Source organism: Dromiciops gliroides, chromosome 6, assembly GCF_019393635.1.
Source record: "Dromiciops gliroides isolate mDroGli1 chromosome 6, mDroGli1.pri, whole genome shotgun sequence".
NCBI classification, from domain to species: domain Eukaryota; kingdom Metazoa; phylum Chordata; class Mammalia; order Microbiotheria; family Microbiotheriidae; genus Dromiciops; species Dromiciops gliroides.
In genome coordinates this window covers 6,086,329-6,102,308 of record NC_057866.1, presented here as the reverse complement: position 1 = coordinate 6,102,308, position 15,980 = coordinate 6,086,329, and the positions used below count along the sequence as shown (strand labels likewise).

The 15,980-nt window shown below is 53.0% G+C and overlaps 1 long non-coding RNA gene across 1 annotated transcript; it reads right to left on the bottom strand.

Moving 5' to 3' along the window:
• Nucleotides 1-593: 593 nt before the first annotated feature.
• Nucleotides 594-2,401, bottom strand: LOC122732739. Its single transcript, XR_006353645.1, has 3 exons — nucleotides 2,187-2,401; nucleotides 1,710-1,877; nucleotides 594-1,126 (listed from the first exon to the last, which is right to left on the bottom strand). It is a non-coding gene; the product is annotated as an uncharacterized LOC122732739 (long non-coding RNA).
• Between the last annotated feature and the right edge of the window lie 13,579 nt (nucleotides 2,402-15,980).

Sequence of the window (15,980 nt, the reverse complement as noted above, 5' to 3'; positions counted from 1 at the left end):
GCAGCCCCCACCCCAGCCACCACTGCAGCAGCCCAGACTGGAGTGATGAGAGTCTGCACTGGGGGAGGCATGGTGGTAATGCTTAAGGAGGGAAAGGGGAGTGAAGGTAAAAGCAATGTCGGGGTCCAAGAGAATGAGGAGTGGAGGGCAGCACCTTGGCTGTGAGCCCAGGCAAACAGGAGGATGCATTGCCCTCCTTGGTGACTGGGAAGATAGGAAGGGGAAGGGTTTAGGGAGGAATACTGGGACTTGGGTTTTGGACACGTCTAGTTGATTGGAAATCAGAAGAGACTTTGGGGCAGGAGGGGTAGATTTGAGAATCAGCAGCTTACATACAGTTGTTGCTCCATAAATGTTTGTGCTTAGCACAGTGACTGGCATACAGTAGTGATTAACAAATGCTTCTCCATTGCTTGCCTGAATAAATGAATACATGAATAAAAGAATGGATGGACACTTACTAGCTGTGTGACCCTAAGCAAGTCACTTAACCCCAATTGCCTCACCAAAAAGAGAGAGAGAGAGAGAGAGAGAGAGAGAGAGAGAGAGAGAGAGAGAGAGAGAGAGAGAGAGAGGGAGGGAGGGAGAGAGAATGGATGTAGGTTGGGGAACACTGGCAGCTCTTCTCCCATAACCACTTTTCTCTATGCCAGCCACTCCTTCTGAGATTGGCTAGCACTCTGCTCTACCCAGGCCCTGCTGTCCCTCCACTCCAGCTTCCCTTCTTGAAATAAAGCCCAAATTATCAGGTGTGACTTTAATGGTGGAATGCCAGGCAGACAAGGGAGATATCTGGGCAGGGTGGGGAGAGGGGCTGCTTCAGCTCCACTGATGCCTAGGAGTGACCCAAGGAGGTTTCTGCTTATTCAGTGATTCCCAAGAACATGTGAACCTTCCACACACTGGAGCCGAGCCCAGGACAGGAGTCTGGGCCCCCGGGACAGGCAGGTCACCTGGGCTGCCCTCACAGCCAGGCCCAGGGCGGGTTGCTGCAGGGGACAGACTCAGAGGACTGCCCCAGCACGCTCAGTTCCTCTACATTACCCTGGGAATTTGAGGCTCGCGATGAGTCAGTCTGTGGGGCCTCGGGCCCAAAATCATGGCCTTGGTAAACTGGACCTGGAATCTGAGAAATGCGTGTGGTCAGGGTCAGAGCTCGCCTCCTGTGACTCAGCAGAAAGAAGCCGGGCCCACGGCTGAGCGAGCTCTCCTCTGGGGCTCGGCCACAGCAGGATGGCAGGCATGACCCAGGAGGCCTTCCCTTCCCGAGACCGAGCACTTCCTGCATCCGGTGGAGGGACGGTCTGGGGCCCCAGGTCCTGGGACAGCTCCATGGTGTCCCTGCACAGCCCAGGCCCGAGCCGGCCCTATGACTTTCAGCAAGTGTGTTCTTTGGTCCAGGCCTCATGCTCTTGTCTGTACAGTGACTCGTGGGGGACGTGGAAGGGTCCAAGGGTGTCAGAATGGCCATCTCCAGTGCCCAAAGCTCAGGACGTGACAATAAGCCTACAGATGGGGAATCTTCACCCTAATCTTCCAACAAGTGGGGGTCCATCCCTGCCCAGAGCTCTCCAAGGAGGGGAGTCCCCACCCCGCTGACAAGCCAGTCCACTTTGGGCACGGTTCTCGTCGCTGGTGCCCCATCAGCCCCAAATCATTCCCCATTGTTCCTGGTTCTGCCCTTTGTGGGGAGGGCAACAAGTACTTACTATGTGCCGGGCACTTTTATGGATCGGAATCTGCTTGGTCAAGCTGAGCGGGGCTGAGGTCTCCTCCTTCAGATACTTGTGGGGAGCTTACATGTCCCTCTCAATTCTTACCCCGGTGCCTTCTACTTCAAAGGGAGCTGATTGGCTGTTTGGTCCCAGAGGACAGAGCTAGGAACAATTGGGGAAAGTCATAAAGAAGGAGTTTAGGTGCCAAGTCAGACATGCTTTCTATCGAAGCCATCCTGAAGTTGGGCAGGTGGCCTCAGAATTAGCGATCCCCCACAATGGAGGGTGGCTAAGTGGTACAGTAGATAGAACGCCAGGCCTGGAGTCAAGAAGACTCATCTTCATGAGTTCAAATCCAGCCTCAGACACTCACTGGCTATGTGACCTTGGGCAAGTCATTTCACCTCGCTTTCCTCAGTTTCTTCATCTGTAAAATGAGCAGGAGAAGGAAATGGCAAAACCCTCCAGTACCTCTGTCAAGAAAACCCTGAATAGGGTCACGAAGAGTCGGTCACTACCAGAAAACAGCTGAAAAACAACCCCCATCACATTGGAGTTATGAAGCAAAGACTGGATCGCCCCTTATTGGAGACACTGCACTGGAGACTCTTGATCAAGTGTGGGCTGGAATACATGGCCAGGGAGGTCCCTTTCAACTCTGAAAATCCTGAGGGTGTTGACCTAACTCCATGATGTCTCCCAACCCTGACAGTCTGTGGTTCTGTGAAATCCAACCACAGGGCATTGGCTGCCCTTTGACCCTGGTCAAGCAAAGATCAGTCACTTAATAAACAAGTCTTTATGGAGTGACTACGATGTTATTGAGCTCAATAAATATTTGTGTATGGATTGACGGGCCCTTTACCCTAGGCTGGGCCCTGGAGGGATCCCGAAGTGATGACCGCCTGGCTCTGACCAGGCATTGCTCAGCTACTTTAAGGAAAGAAACCCGAGGAAGCAATGAACAGCATAAGTTAGGGCCAGGTGGTGTGGCCCAGACCCCAGGAAGGAGGCCGCAGGAGGGGAAGTAGGAGGGCCAATGCCAAGGAGAAGTCTCAGAACTGTCTTTGGCCCTTCTTTCTTCCCCCATATCCCCTTCCCCTTGTGGTGCCTCTGAAAATAGCCTTCCACCTCATGTGCTTATCAGGCCCTGGTCCTGGGTCCTGTTTTGGGTCTTAGTTGGTAGACAACTAATCCTTGGAAAAGTGATTTCTGGGACAGTAAAGGTCCTCATCGACAGTCTTACCCAAAGTACAATTAACATTCCTATCAATAAGAAAGGCAGTGTGGTGAGGGCCCATATTGGGGTCAGGAAGAACTTGGAGCAAAGCACACTGCTGTGTGACCCAGGGAGAGTCCTTAGCCTCTGAGCACCCAAGGAGCTCGCCAAGGAGATAAGCTAAAGCCGAGTGACTATCTGCCATGGTGCGGGGAGTCTCCACGCTGGGAATTCTTACTCTGATGAAAGCTCAGGTCATAAACATCAGCACACCTGTGCTCTCCCACCCCGGGTAGGCTGGCATTTCCATTCACATCGTACACAGCACTTTCAAGTTTGCAAACCTAACATTGAAGCTGTTTGTCTCTTTTACATTTCCTAACAACATCAGGAAGTGGGCAGTTTAACTAATTTATTCCTATTTTACACAACGAGAAACTGAGTCAAGAGGAGGTTCAATGACTTGCAGAGGGTCACGCAGCCCACATGTGTCAGAGGTAGGACTCAAACCCAGGACTTCCTGACTCTCTCTGTCTCTGTCTCTTTCTGTCTCTGTCTCTCTGTCTCTCTCTCCCCACCCCCTCTCTCCAGGTCACCCTGCTTGTTTCTCCTGGTGTTGGGTTAGTTCTGCGCACTGAAGAAAGCTTTGGATTTGCAACCATAGGCTCTGGGTTCAAATAAAGGGTCTGCCTGCCTCTACCTACAGACCTTGGGCATGGATATTGGAATGTCTCAAGCCTCCAGACTCAGGAGATGATAACAGTAATAACAAAACCAAAAATAATCTTAACTGCGATTTGTAGCACTTCACAAACATGACTTCATTTGATCCTGACAACAGCCCTTTGAGGTAAGAAGGAAAGCTCTTTAGGTCCCCCCTTTTCCAGATGGAGAAACCGAGGCCCAGAGAAGCTCAATGAAGTGGCAAAACTAGGATTCTGTCCCAGGTCTCTGGGTCTCTCTCCACTACCACACAGAACCACGCTGAAATGACTGGGATGGAGTGGGAGCCGTGAGTGGGAGCTGGCTCTTGCTATTCTACCTTGGAGGTGCTGCCACCCACACACACAGGAAGGGCAAACTACAAGGAAATCCCCGTTGGGGCAAACATGGGGAATGGATCCAAAGTATGCAGCCCTTGAGACAGTACAGAGAAAATCAATTGGGAAAAGCAAAGTTGGAACTTGGGGGAACCACTGGGCCCTCCATCTAGTGACACTCTCCAACATCAGGGCGTGGCAAGAGCAGAGGTCCCAGAGCCCACCCCCCTCAGAACACAAGAGGAAACTGAGGCAACGCAGCGAGGGGAGGGGACTCACCTGAAGTCCCCGGCCAGCTCGGCTTGGAGCTGGGGAGAGAAGCCAGTTTCTCTCGGCCCATGAAGTCCAGAGTCCTCTCTGCTCCCCCTCCATGCACATGGGATGCACAAGGTCCTTGGGGATGACAAGATTTCTTTTGTCTTAAGAACAAATTCAGCCATCTTAGGCCTACTCCTTCCAGGGCTGGCCCGGCCTGGCTGCCCTCCCCCTCCCAGCTTTCCCTTTGGCATTTCCTTCAGACTCACTGCCGCTTCAAACCAGATTCACTACCACGAACCTCCTCTTCCTTCCTACATACTGCTGAAGACGAGCCAGACAGACTTACGACCCCAGGACGCCTGGCCTGGTGAGGACCTCTGTATCTAAGAGTACAGGCATTCCTCAGCCTCCAAAAGAAGGCCCTTGAGCCGGCCTCATGGCCAGAGGCTCCTGCTATTCTATTACCTGCTCTCTTCCCTGCAGGGTCCCTTCCTTGGCCCACACAAGCTCATTGCAAGTTCACTGGGAAGCACCCAGATTTTTGTCTCTACCCAGAGTGGACCCCCAGGACACCAAAGACACAGGGCACGGGGAGGATGGCTCAGCTGGCATACTCATGCGATATCTCTTAGAGCCTGGCTGGTTTGTCTGGCTAGTTACAGGCCGTGGTCACACGTCCATTCTTCATTCAAATCAGCCCCATTGATGTAGCTCATAGATCATGGACTGCAGAATGTCAGAGCTGGAAAGGACCTTCGAGGTTATCTTCAATGGGAAGAAACTGAGGCAGGGAGGTTTCCTCCAGGTCACAGTGGCAGAAGCTGGACCCGTCAGGGCCTTGGCCCAGGTGGCCCCCTTACTTCACATTCCATAGATGCTCCCAGAGAAGAGTTTCCGGGGGCAGCTAGGTGGCGCAGTAGATAAAGCACCGGCCCTAGATTCAGGAGGATCTGAGTTCAAATCTGGCCTCAGACACTTGACATTTAACTAGCTGTGTGACCCTGGGCAAATCACTTAACCCCAATTGCCTCACAAAAAAAAGAGTTTCTGAGGCCCCCTTGTACACCCCTTAAGGACCCTTCAGATAATCCTGACTTACGGAATGCTCAAAATGAACGTTCCTTCCTCTTCTGACCTTGGTTTCCCACGGGGCTGCTGGGAGGCCAGGAGCCCAAAGCTGCTGCCTAGAAAGCATTGCTTCCTCCCATCAGAACCTTTATATTCTGCCTCTCCTCCACACCAAGCCCGTCAGGAAATGGGCAGAGGTAAGATCCGCTCTCATTCTTACCCACTGTCCATATCAGGCTTCCCAATGGATTACATCATGGGGGGGGCGGGGCAATGGGGGTTAAGTGACTTGCCCAGGGTCACACAGCTAGTAAGTGTCAAGTGTCTGAGGCTGGATTTGAACTCAGGTCCAGTAACGATTTATGGCTGTGAGAGTTGTGCTATAAGGAAAGCTGAACACCGCAGAATCGATGCTTTCAAAGTGGGGTGCTAGAGAAGACTTTAGAGAGTCCTTTGGACATCGAGGAGATTAAATCAGTCAGTACTTAAAGAAATTAATTCAGGCTGTTCATTGGAAAGACAGCTGAAGCTGAAAAACTTTGGCCACATAATGAGAAGACAAGACTCACTAGAAGAGACCCTGACGTTGGGAAAGACTGAAGGCAAAGGGAAAAGGGGCTGGCAGAGGATGAGATGGAGAGAGAGTGTCATGGAAGCACTGAGCATGAGCAGGGACAGACTTGGAAAGGGGGTGGAGGACAGAAGGGCCCAGTGTCCATGGGATCCTGGAGAGTTGGACACAACAGAACAAGGATCCCAGGCATTAGAAGGGAGCTAGGAGGTCCTTGAACCTGTTTGCTCTCACTTTACAAATGAGGAAGGCTGAGGGATCGCAGTTGAGAGACTTGCCCAGACTCACAAAACCAGTAAGAAGCTAAGATGAGATTTGACCTAGGTCTTCCTGCCTTCAATCTAGGGAAGTGACTTTGCTCAAGGACACCCAGTTGGCAAACCAAGTCAATGGAAGTCGATGAGGACCTCCAAGCTCCCTTTCCACTGTAAGTCTGTGCCTCTGATTGTTGACTGCCTGCGTGACCTTGGCAGACACCATCCCAGATCTCTCTAGGCTTCAGGATCCCCATCTGTGGAAAGGAGTGGAGCTATCTAACCATGAGGAGGGTCTGTAGCTTTGTGAGTCCCTGAAGAGTGAAAGGAACTGAAGGGGACTAAGATGACTTTATCTGGACCCAAAGGATTTTTTAAAATGGCCAGCATGCACAATAGAGATCCATTGTACCTGGTTATTTGGGGTCAGATTTTCATCGTCTACTTGTCTGATTTCTTTTTCTTTGGACAGGCCTCATTTTGAGGGAGCAGTCCATATTCAGGACAATATAGGATCCATTCTTAAATGTGTTTTCTCATTTAAATCTTGAGATAACCCTGGGAGATAGGAAGAGAAGATGTGATTAAGGTCACAAAAGGAAACAGACACACAATGGTCTGCCCAAATCTCACAGCAAGTTTGTGATAGAGAAAAGACTAGAACCCAGGTCATGTGGTTGTGTGGCTGTGGGTAAGTCATTTTCCTCTCTTAGCCTCAGTTTCCCCATCTGTAAAATGGTGTTCACTTTACTCAACACTACTAATCCTGGAAGGTAGATCAGTCATAGTCTGAGAGCCATGGGGAGATTTGGGGACCAACTCCCCAATATACAGATAAGAAAACAGAGGCAGAGAAAGGTGAAGCCACACAGGGCCACACAATAAGTATCCAAGGCAGGATTTGAACCTAGGTCTTTCGTTTCTCCAAATCTAGTACCCTTCCATTACACAGTTGATGAGGGGCCCCAGCTATGAGGCCCCCACCTTCTTATTTAGATTTGGAAGAAGGTGTCATGAAACCAAGGTCAGGGCCCAAAATTCTGGAGACTGGAGGCCTCGGGACTGATCAGAGCCTGGAAACAGAATTGGTCAGCTCGTGAGCCTGACAGAACAGGGTCATCACAGGGTCATAGATAAAGACTGGGAAGGGACCCTGGGAGCCGTCTAGGCAGCCAGTTACAAGCACTGTATGCCAGGCACTGGCTAAGGTGCCACTAAGAAAGGCCCCGAAATCCCCTGTCCTCAAGAAGCTCATGGTCTGATGGAGGAGACAGCAAGCAAACTGCTATGAGAGGTTAAGTGACTGGTCCAAGGTCACCTGGATACGCAGTGGCATAACTGAGAATGGAGCCCAGCCTGTGTTCTAAGCAGGGAGTGGGGGTGGGGGTTGGGGGGAGGGTCTCCTGTTACCCCAGTCCAGAAGCTTGAGGAAGTTTCAAGGGCCCCAGGAAGCAGGACCTCTACCTTGGCACTGAGATGACCCAGGGCCCTGGTGGGGCAAGTACTACCCATAATGCCCTGGGTGGCTCTCCTGAGGCCCAGTCTCACTCAGCTCAGCCACAGCAGGGGGACTTTTTGGTCCCAGCCTTCTAGAAGAACTCTTCCCATGTTACTGAGGGGCAGGGGTCTGCTTGGTGATAGCCAGGGGACCTCAGATGGATGAAGCTTCAGCTGCTGAAATGTTGAAGATGGGGAGGCAGGGACCTCAGAACACGTTCCAGGGTGGCCCAGGAAGCCTCCCCTGGGGCAAGCTGGGTCCCTGGACCCTTGGCAGAGGCCCGCAGAGGTACCCGCTCTCCTGGGGCAGCTGAGACTGGACGATCCCTTATGGGCAGGTGCTCCAGCTCTGGTCTGCCTGCTGTTATCCAGCCTTCAAGGCCTAGGGCCCCCTGGAGCCCACCATCTCCCAAGAGCGAGCTCGCACATGTTGGCCCCGAGGTGTCCCCAGGTCCCCAGGGCGCCTCGGGGTTCAGGGCTGTGTTCCTTTCTGCCCTCCCCCTGCGTGACTGGCCCGGTACACAACAAGCATTGTGTTATTCTGTTCAAAGACCATCCCAATTACGCAGACACCCACACGCACCGCTCCCCTGGCCCAGATTGGATGGTCATACATTGGAGGAGGCCCCGGCCCCTGGGTTCACCCACGTACAAACATGACCCCTGACCCAGTGCCGGGGTCAGCGGTGCCTCAGCTGATAGATAGAGACGCCCGCTCGATGCTGGGCTGTCTACAAGGCGCCAAGAGCATCGGCTCTCGCCATGTTGGGGGTGTCTTTGTAACTTCAAAGGTGTCCGACAAACAGCAGCCTAGGTCCTAGGCCAGCTGGATGCCACCAGGAAAGGGGGGTGGTGACCCCAGGGCACAGCAGAGGCCTCTGCCTGCAAAGAACCACAGGGTGCTCAGGCTGGGAGGGGCCTTTGGAGACCTTCCAGCCCAAGCCCCCACTTGGAGATGGGGAAACCGAGACCCAAAAAAGTCCCACGGTTAGATGGGGCAAGGAGGGACATGGATCGGGCCTGGAGTTCAAATCTAGCCTCAGACACCAGCTGGGTGACCCTGGATAACTCACTTGAGTTCTGTTTGCCTCAGCTTCCTCAAGTACAAAGTGGGGATGACAACAGCACCAGCCTCAAGGGTCACTGTGAGGACCAGATGAGACATCACTTATAAAACCTTAGCACAGGGCCCAGCACGGCGTAGGGGCCCCACCAATGCTTATTCTCTTTCCTTCACCCCCCAACCCCAGGAACACAGTTGATGCTAGGACCCCAACTGCAGGGCTTCAGGATGCAGGGAAAGACCCTGGAATCTGGAGTCAGAGGACCTGGGTTCAAATCCTGCCTGTCACCCATTCCCTGTGACCCCATGCGAGTCTCCTAAGTTCTCTGAAACAGTGTCTTTTTTGGTAAAATGATGGCATCGGATTAGACGACCTCAGATTCTGGTGCCATCCCCCCCAAGCCTCCCAGGCCTGGAAAGTGCCCACCCCACCCCTACCGGCCCCTAGCTTTCAGCTCCCAGCCACCATCTGCATCCTCCTTTCCTGGCCTCCCTGACCCCTCCCCTCCCCTCCCCAGGATTCTGGCTTTTCTTTGTCTGTGTCATGTCTGTGCATCCTCTGTGGGGCACCAGCCTTGGAATGGAAGCCTCACCCTATTCCCAGTAGGACATTTAAACAACGCTCCTTGGGGCCTGGGGGAGACTTGACACCGGACTGCCCAGTGAGGAGGCTGGACTCAGTCGATTCTCTTATTAACTTAGGCTCATTGAAGTGACTTCAGAGGCCGGCAAATCCTACCCTGCCTTAGTCAGATGAGGAAAGTGAGGCACAGAGCGGTTAGGTGACTTGCCCAAGAACACAGTTACAAGCATCCAAGGCTGTATGTGAACTCAGGCCTTCTTGCCTCCAGAGCTAACACTCCTTTCATTGAACCACACTGCCTCCATCAATTTTACAGTCATTTCTGCACCTCAGAAAAATCTTTAGACTCAGAATTAGGACCAGAAACACCTTATAATTTGCCCCCAGCTGTCTGTTTCCTATAGATTGAGCCTGGGCTTCAGCTCCAGAGACCTGGCTCCCATGGGGTCAAGAATCCAGCTGACTTCACTACTGCCTTTGTGAGAACCCCAAGCCCCCAATGTGCACATTTAGACCCAGAAAATCCAGTGATCACGGCGGTGTGGGCCTTTGCTTTAGACGTGGCCTCTGTATACAACTCTCTGCTGTCAGGCTCCCCAAGGCAAGACAAAAGGATGACACACAGACCCTGGCCACTATGACCTTAGATAAGTCCTTTACCCTCTCTCAACCTTTGTTTTCACATCTGTAAAAATAAAAGGGTTGAATAGGAGAGGGAGGAAGGAAGGAAGGAAGGAAGGAAGGAAGGAAGGAAGGAAGGAAGGAAGGAAGGAAGGAAGGAAGGAAGGAAGGAAGGAAGGAAGGAAGGAAGGAAGGAAGGAAGGAAGGAAAAGAAAGTCTTTATTAAGTGTTTACTTGGTGATCCTTATTTATTTAAGTGCCTCCCCTCAAAAAGCTAATATTCTAAAGGGAGCGGCCGCTCATGTGGGGAGAGGTAACCAAGGAGGCCTCAAAAGTTAAGGGGCCGGGGTAGCTATAGGTGGCGCAGTGGATAGAGCACCGACCCTGGAGTCAGGAGGACCTGAGTTCAAATGTGGCCTCAGACACTTGACACTTACTAGCTGTGTGACCCTGGGCAAGTCACTTAACCCCAGTTGCATCACACACACAAAAAAAAGTTAAGGGGCTGATGAACACACACAGGGAAGAGGACTGGCTCAGCAGCCCGGGGCCAGTGGCCAGTTTCCTCCTGTGTCTCCTGGATCTAGTGCGATTATGATCTCAGAGCAATCACCTCTTCCTTGGCTGGTCTCCCTTGTCCAGTGGCTGCTGCGTCACAGGCCTGTTGAATGACTTCATGAAATCCATTCATAAGTGGCTTTGAGTAGATGAGATCGAAGCCCCAGCAAGGAAGACCAAGAACTGGAGTTTCTGGATGGTGTAGATGTGCTTGGGGGGCACCTTCTAGAGAAATCTCCATGATTCAAAACTTGGATTAGTCCAAAAGAAACTCACACGACCCAAGAGTGGCTTTGGTTTTCAATATGTCTCGTCTACATGTGACTGAGTGGGAGCCTCCAGGTAGCTCTTGGAATGTCTCTGTCTCTGTCTGTCTGTCTGACACACACACAGACTCTTCTCTTTCTCAATCTCTCTCTCTCTCTCTCTCTCTCTCTCTCTCTCTCTCTCTCTCTCTCTCTCTCTCTCTCTCTCGGGACAGAGGAGAAGGTCTATCATCTCACCTTCCCTCGCCGCCTGCTTGTAGCCCCCACTCCCTAACACAGGCCCCTTCCTGCCCCCCCCCAACAGATGCCATTCCTGCTTCCATGAGGCTGTGTGTGTGCTCACTTGTGTCACACACAGCTCGGCCGGGCAGATGCTGCTCTCTCGGTGGCCCTGAATAATTGGGAGAACGTTGGCACTCGGGCCGGGCCATGAGAACGTGACCTGGGTTGATACTTAATCTACTCCAGGGCTGGGCTGTCCAGGCCCAGGCTGCGGCCTGTGGGGCTGCCCCCCCCATGGGCTCCATTGCTGGGCTCCCCCTCCTCTCCTCCCCCCACCGGGAGAATGCTTTAATGAGGCAGATCTGAGCCTTGCCGAAGAATCAATTGGGCCCTTTTAACTCCTCAGCGGAGCTGTCTAATAGTTCCAAGGTGTTGGGAAATACCTGAAAGGAGAGAGAAAGCTGGAGGGGGAGGGGGGATGGGAGAGCCGCCCCTGGTTCTGCTGTCAGCCAGGGCGCCAAGATTCCCGTTCCCCTGAAATCCCCCGGGAATCCAGAGGGCCTTTGGCTTGGAGCTGGGGGTCCAGCCCTTGGGGAGGGAGCCAGGAATGGACAAAAGAATGGGGCAGCCCTAAGTACTCCTTTATACTCACCTTTTTTTTTTTTTCCTGCTGGGAATGAGGGACTCCAGAGCTCTGGGCTACCCCACATCTCACGCTGTCTGGTTTTAATGAGAGTTTTATTTCTATTTGCACCGGCCAGAGGTAGAGCAGGGTGGGACAGAAAGAAAGAGCAGGGTTCTGGAAGTCAGGAGAACCCGTCTGGGCCCCCACGAGTAACAAGCTACGGGACCTTGGGTGAGTCCCGGCTCCTGGGCTAGGGGCTGGAGCTACAGAGATAAGAGAAGGAAAGGCCCTACTTGGAAGAGCCCATTTATGATCCGAGGGGAGGGTGGGGAGGGGGTGGGAGCAGCCAGATACCGGCACATAAACAGAGGAAAGAGATTCAGGTGGTTTGGGAGGGACAAGCTAGGAACTGGGGAGAGGGAGGGAAAGAGGGAAGGAGAGGGAGGAAGGAGGGGAGAAGGGAGAGAGGGAACAGGGAAGGAAGGAGGGAGAGACAGAGACAGAGAGAAACAGAGAGAGAGAGGGAGGGAGAGAGAGGGAGGGAGGGAGGGAGAGAGAAAGAGAGAGAGAGAGAGAGAGAGAGAGAGAGAGAGAGAGAGAGAGAGAGAGAGAGAGAGAGAGAGGGAGAGAGAGAGAGAGAGAGAGAGGGAGAGAGAGAGAGGGAGAGAGAGAGAGAGAGAGAGAGAGAGAGAGAGAGAGAGAGAGAGAGAGAGAGAGAGAGAGAGAGAGAGGCAGTTCTGGAGTCAAGCCTCCAATGCTAGCATGACTCCCTAGGCTGAGAGAACCCACTGAGGTGGGAGTCAGGGGGCAGCAGGCTGAATTCGGGATCAAAGGCAGAAGCTGCATGTGAGGGAGAGCTGGGGGTGGTAACAGCGGGCATTTCTGGGGCATTCTGAAAACACTCTCTTGTGGAAGTCTCCTGTTAGGCAGAGGCTGTTATGATCCCATTTCACAGGTGAGGCAATTGAGGCTCAGAGCTCTGTGCCTGGCACAAGGTCCCACAGGTGGATTTGTCCCCAAATCTTCCTGAGCCCAGGACCAGAGCATATCCGCCATTGTCCAAGGGAGGCAGAGTCTCCACAGTAAGAACACGAGGAGCACAGCAGATCAAAGACACCCCTTTGTCCAACAAGCAATTATTAAGCTCCCACAGTATATGCTATTCCAGGTACTAGAGGTATAGACAAAAGAAGTCCCAGGCCCTGACTTTGACCATCAGACAATCTCTCCAGGTAGGCCGAGCCAGAAGTCTGCAATGCCGTCCTTGGATAAATGGCTTCCCACACCCAGGCCTACCCACCCCCCCATGCACTTGGGGAGCCCCTTCTGTCTGTACTTGACAGGAGGAATCTGTGCAGGCCAAAGAAGTCACAACATTCCTTTCTCAGCCCCTGGCAACCTGGGGTCAGGGAAAGATCCTAGGGAAGGACTTGGGAGATCTGGGTCCTAGCTTGACCTATGCTCCTATCACTGGGGTGACCTTGGGTAAGTCACTTCCTTGGTCCTCAAATCAGTTTCCCCATCTGTCAATGGAGGGTGAGAAAAATCTCCTCCCTGCCTAAGCCACAGGAGCTTTGGGACAATTAAATGAGGCATCCACTGGGAGAATGTTCCAGAGTGTAGGGAGAGGCAAAAGCGGCAGTCTGGAGCAAAGGACTGACATCAGACAGAAGGACTTCCCCCATATAGGAAAGGGCTGGGGGCGGGGGCATTGGAGAGGCGGTGGGGGGGGGGGGGTATCAATCCTCCCGATGATTAAGCAGCAGAGTCCAGACTGGAAGGGAGACAGAGAGAGCCCTCTCCAAAGGCCGAGCAAACAGGGCGGCAGCTTTGAAAATCGGGGTCCAACTCAAGTGTGCCGGTCATGACAGAGGCCCAGGGGCCAGGAGGCCCCAGCAGAGCCTGGGATCAAGGGGTCGGCCGCTGCGGCTTCTGTCCTCCCTCTAGCCCAAGCCCTTCATCGGGCAGAGGAGAGGAGGGTCCTTCAGGCCCAGCTCTGACATCCCACATCTGTGCCCTGGGGTCTCTCTGCCTCTGACCTCCCCAGTCTAGTGTCTCCTTCAGTGTCTTCCACATCAGAGCACATCCCATGGCCCAGAGAGAGCTCCCGGGGCCTTGCAGGCTAGAGGTTAAGCTCCCTCCCAGTGTCCCTAGAACACCCAACCAGAGCCTTTGCTGCAAGTTCAACACAGAAGCCCGGACAGATGGCGGCGGAGCCAGTCAGCAACCTCAGTTTCCCCAGAGGTGGCGGGAGTTTGAGCTCACCCAGCTTGGTTTTCTAGTTTTCCAAAAATATGCCAAAGAAATGAAGCAGCTCCTCTCTGCCCGCCTGCCCTGCCTACACACACACACACACACACAAGTATACAAACACAAACATACATTTACATACAAACCACACGTGCAAACATACACACGCATACAGACAAACACACACACACTTTTTAGAGATGTTTATTACTCTCCATTTGAAATGGAGCCCTTAGCAAACTCTCAGCCACTCCTCGCCCCCCCTCCCAAGCCTTCCCTTCCCAGCAGTGTCAGACCCCCAGCAGCGCCCCCCCCCCCCCCAGGATCCTGGGAAGGACGATCTTCCAGCCCAGCCGCCTTCTCTTTTTCTGCCACATTTGAGAAATGGGCAGGTTGGATGTGCTGGGTGCTGGGGCTTCTTCTGGTCTGGAAGTTCTGCGATTCTGCGGGGTGGGGGAGGGGCTTTCCTCCATCCTTCCCATGTCCAGGGTCCTAAAGTGCGGCCTGTAGCAGAGGGGTCCGACCCAAACAGAAACTGCCCCTCCAAGCTGTCCCGAAGGACGCTCCGTGACTCCGAAAACCGCGTCCTCAGTAGTTGTCCGTACTTTTATCTCCTTTGTTAATGATGTCCCAGTGACATTTTCATCCGTCTCTGGCTGGGGGTTGAGGCACCTCATCCCCCGTGCCTCCCCTTCTCTCCCCTTTCCTGCCCCCCCCCCCCGCCATCCTGTCTTGGATTCTGCCTCTTTTCGTTCTCTCCCGGCCTCTGAGATGCACCCCCCCCTCCATGTTGGATGTGCCTCATTGTTTGCCTCTGTCTCCTCCTTAGGAAGGTGCCCTCCCTGAGAGCAGGGACCTGGTGTTTGCCTTGCTTTGTGTTGCCATTGAGTCGAGCACAGTGCTTGGTACATAGTAGGTGCTTTGAAAACGTTTGTGGTAATGAGAACAACAATAATTATACTACTAGCAGACTCTCCTCAGCACTTTAAGGTTTAAAAAGTACTTTCTGTCTGGGCCTCATTTGATCCTCCTAATAACCCCATAGGCTAAGAGGAAACTGAGACTTGGGGGGCTGCCTCAGACACTTCCTAGCTCAGCGTCCTTGGGAAGGCCACTGATCTAGGCAACGACGGTGCCTTTCGGACAGTGGCATCTCCCATCCCTGCTGCATGAACAGTGGACATCAGGGAAGGAGTCTCTGAGCTTGCTGGCTGGGGAAGCAGAGCAGCAGGGCCGGGAGGAGGGGGGGCAGGAGGGAGGGATGCCACCCACACATCACTGAGGGCATGGACACCCTTCAAGAACAAGACCAAGATCTCAATCCCCATCCCTCCCACCAGATCCATTCCCCAGAGTATCAGGCTCTTGTTGACTGTCTGAGAAGCAGCCTGTCTTCTCCATGAGATATTTAAGCTTAGGTAGGTTCTTGTGTGAGGAAATAATTGGATTTCTTTAAAAATGAATCAGATGACTTGGAGTGGTAGCAAAAAACTGGGAACAAAGTGAGGTCCCATTGACCGGGGAATGGCTGAACAAACCATGATATAAAAACACAAACAAGGCATTAATAAGCATCTGTTTCATGCGCTCTATGTGGAATATGGTTGCGCTATGAGAAAAAGCAAGTATGAGAAATTCAGAGGCAATGTGATACAAAGGAGCTCAGAGCACCGGCCCAAGAGTCAGAGGACCTGGGTTCAAATCCTGTCTGTTGTGCCTCCTCCCCCATACACCCCCTTTTCTCCTCTGACACATGGCCTTCACTGCTGGGAGCACTGAGATTGAGAAGACAAAAGCCTCCCAGATAATGTTAATAACAATAAGAAGAGGACTCTCACTGAGTTGAGAGGGAAGACTGGTGGGCTCCGGGATGGCCTAGGAAGACCTAAACTGGTGAGAAGGGAGAGAGGATGCTGGGCTCTGGGTACTTGGGGAGCTTGTGTCTCCTCTTTCCCCCTCTCTAGCGTGGGCCCAGCCAGGCAGAGGCCTTGTCCGCACAAGTCTCCCACATCTGGGGCCAAGGCCCGGCCTTTGTGCCCTGACCAGAGAAAGGGACTCAGCCTCGGAAGGTTTCCTTCTCCCAGGCCCCCAACTCTCAGTCCTGCGGATTTTGCATAATCCTCTGGAATCTGGCAAACAAAAGCTGCTTCCCAGTTAATTTGGGAAATAG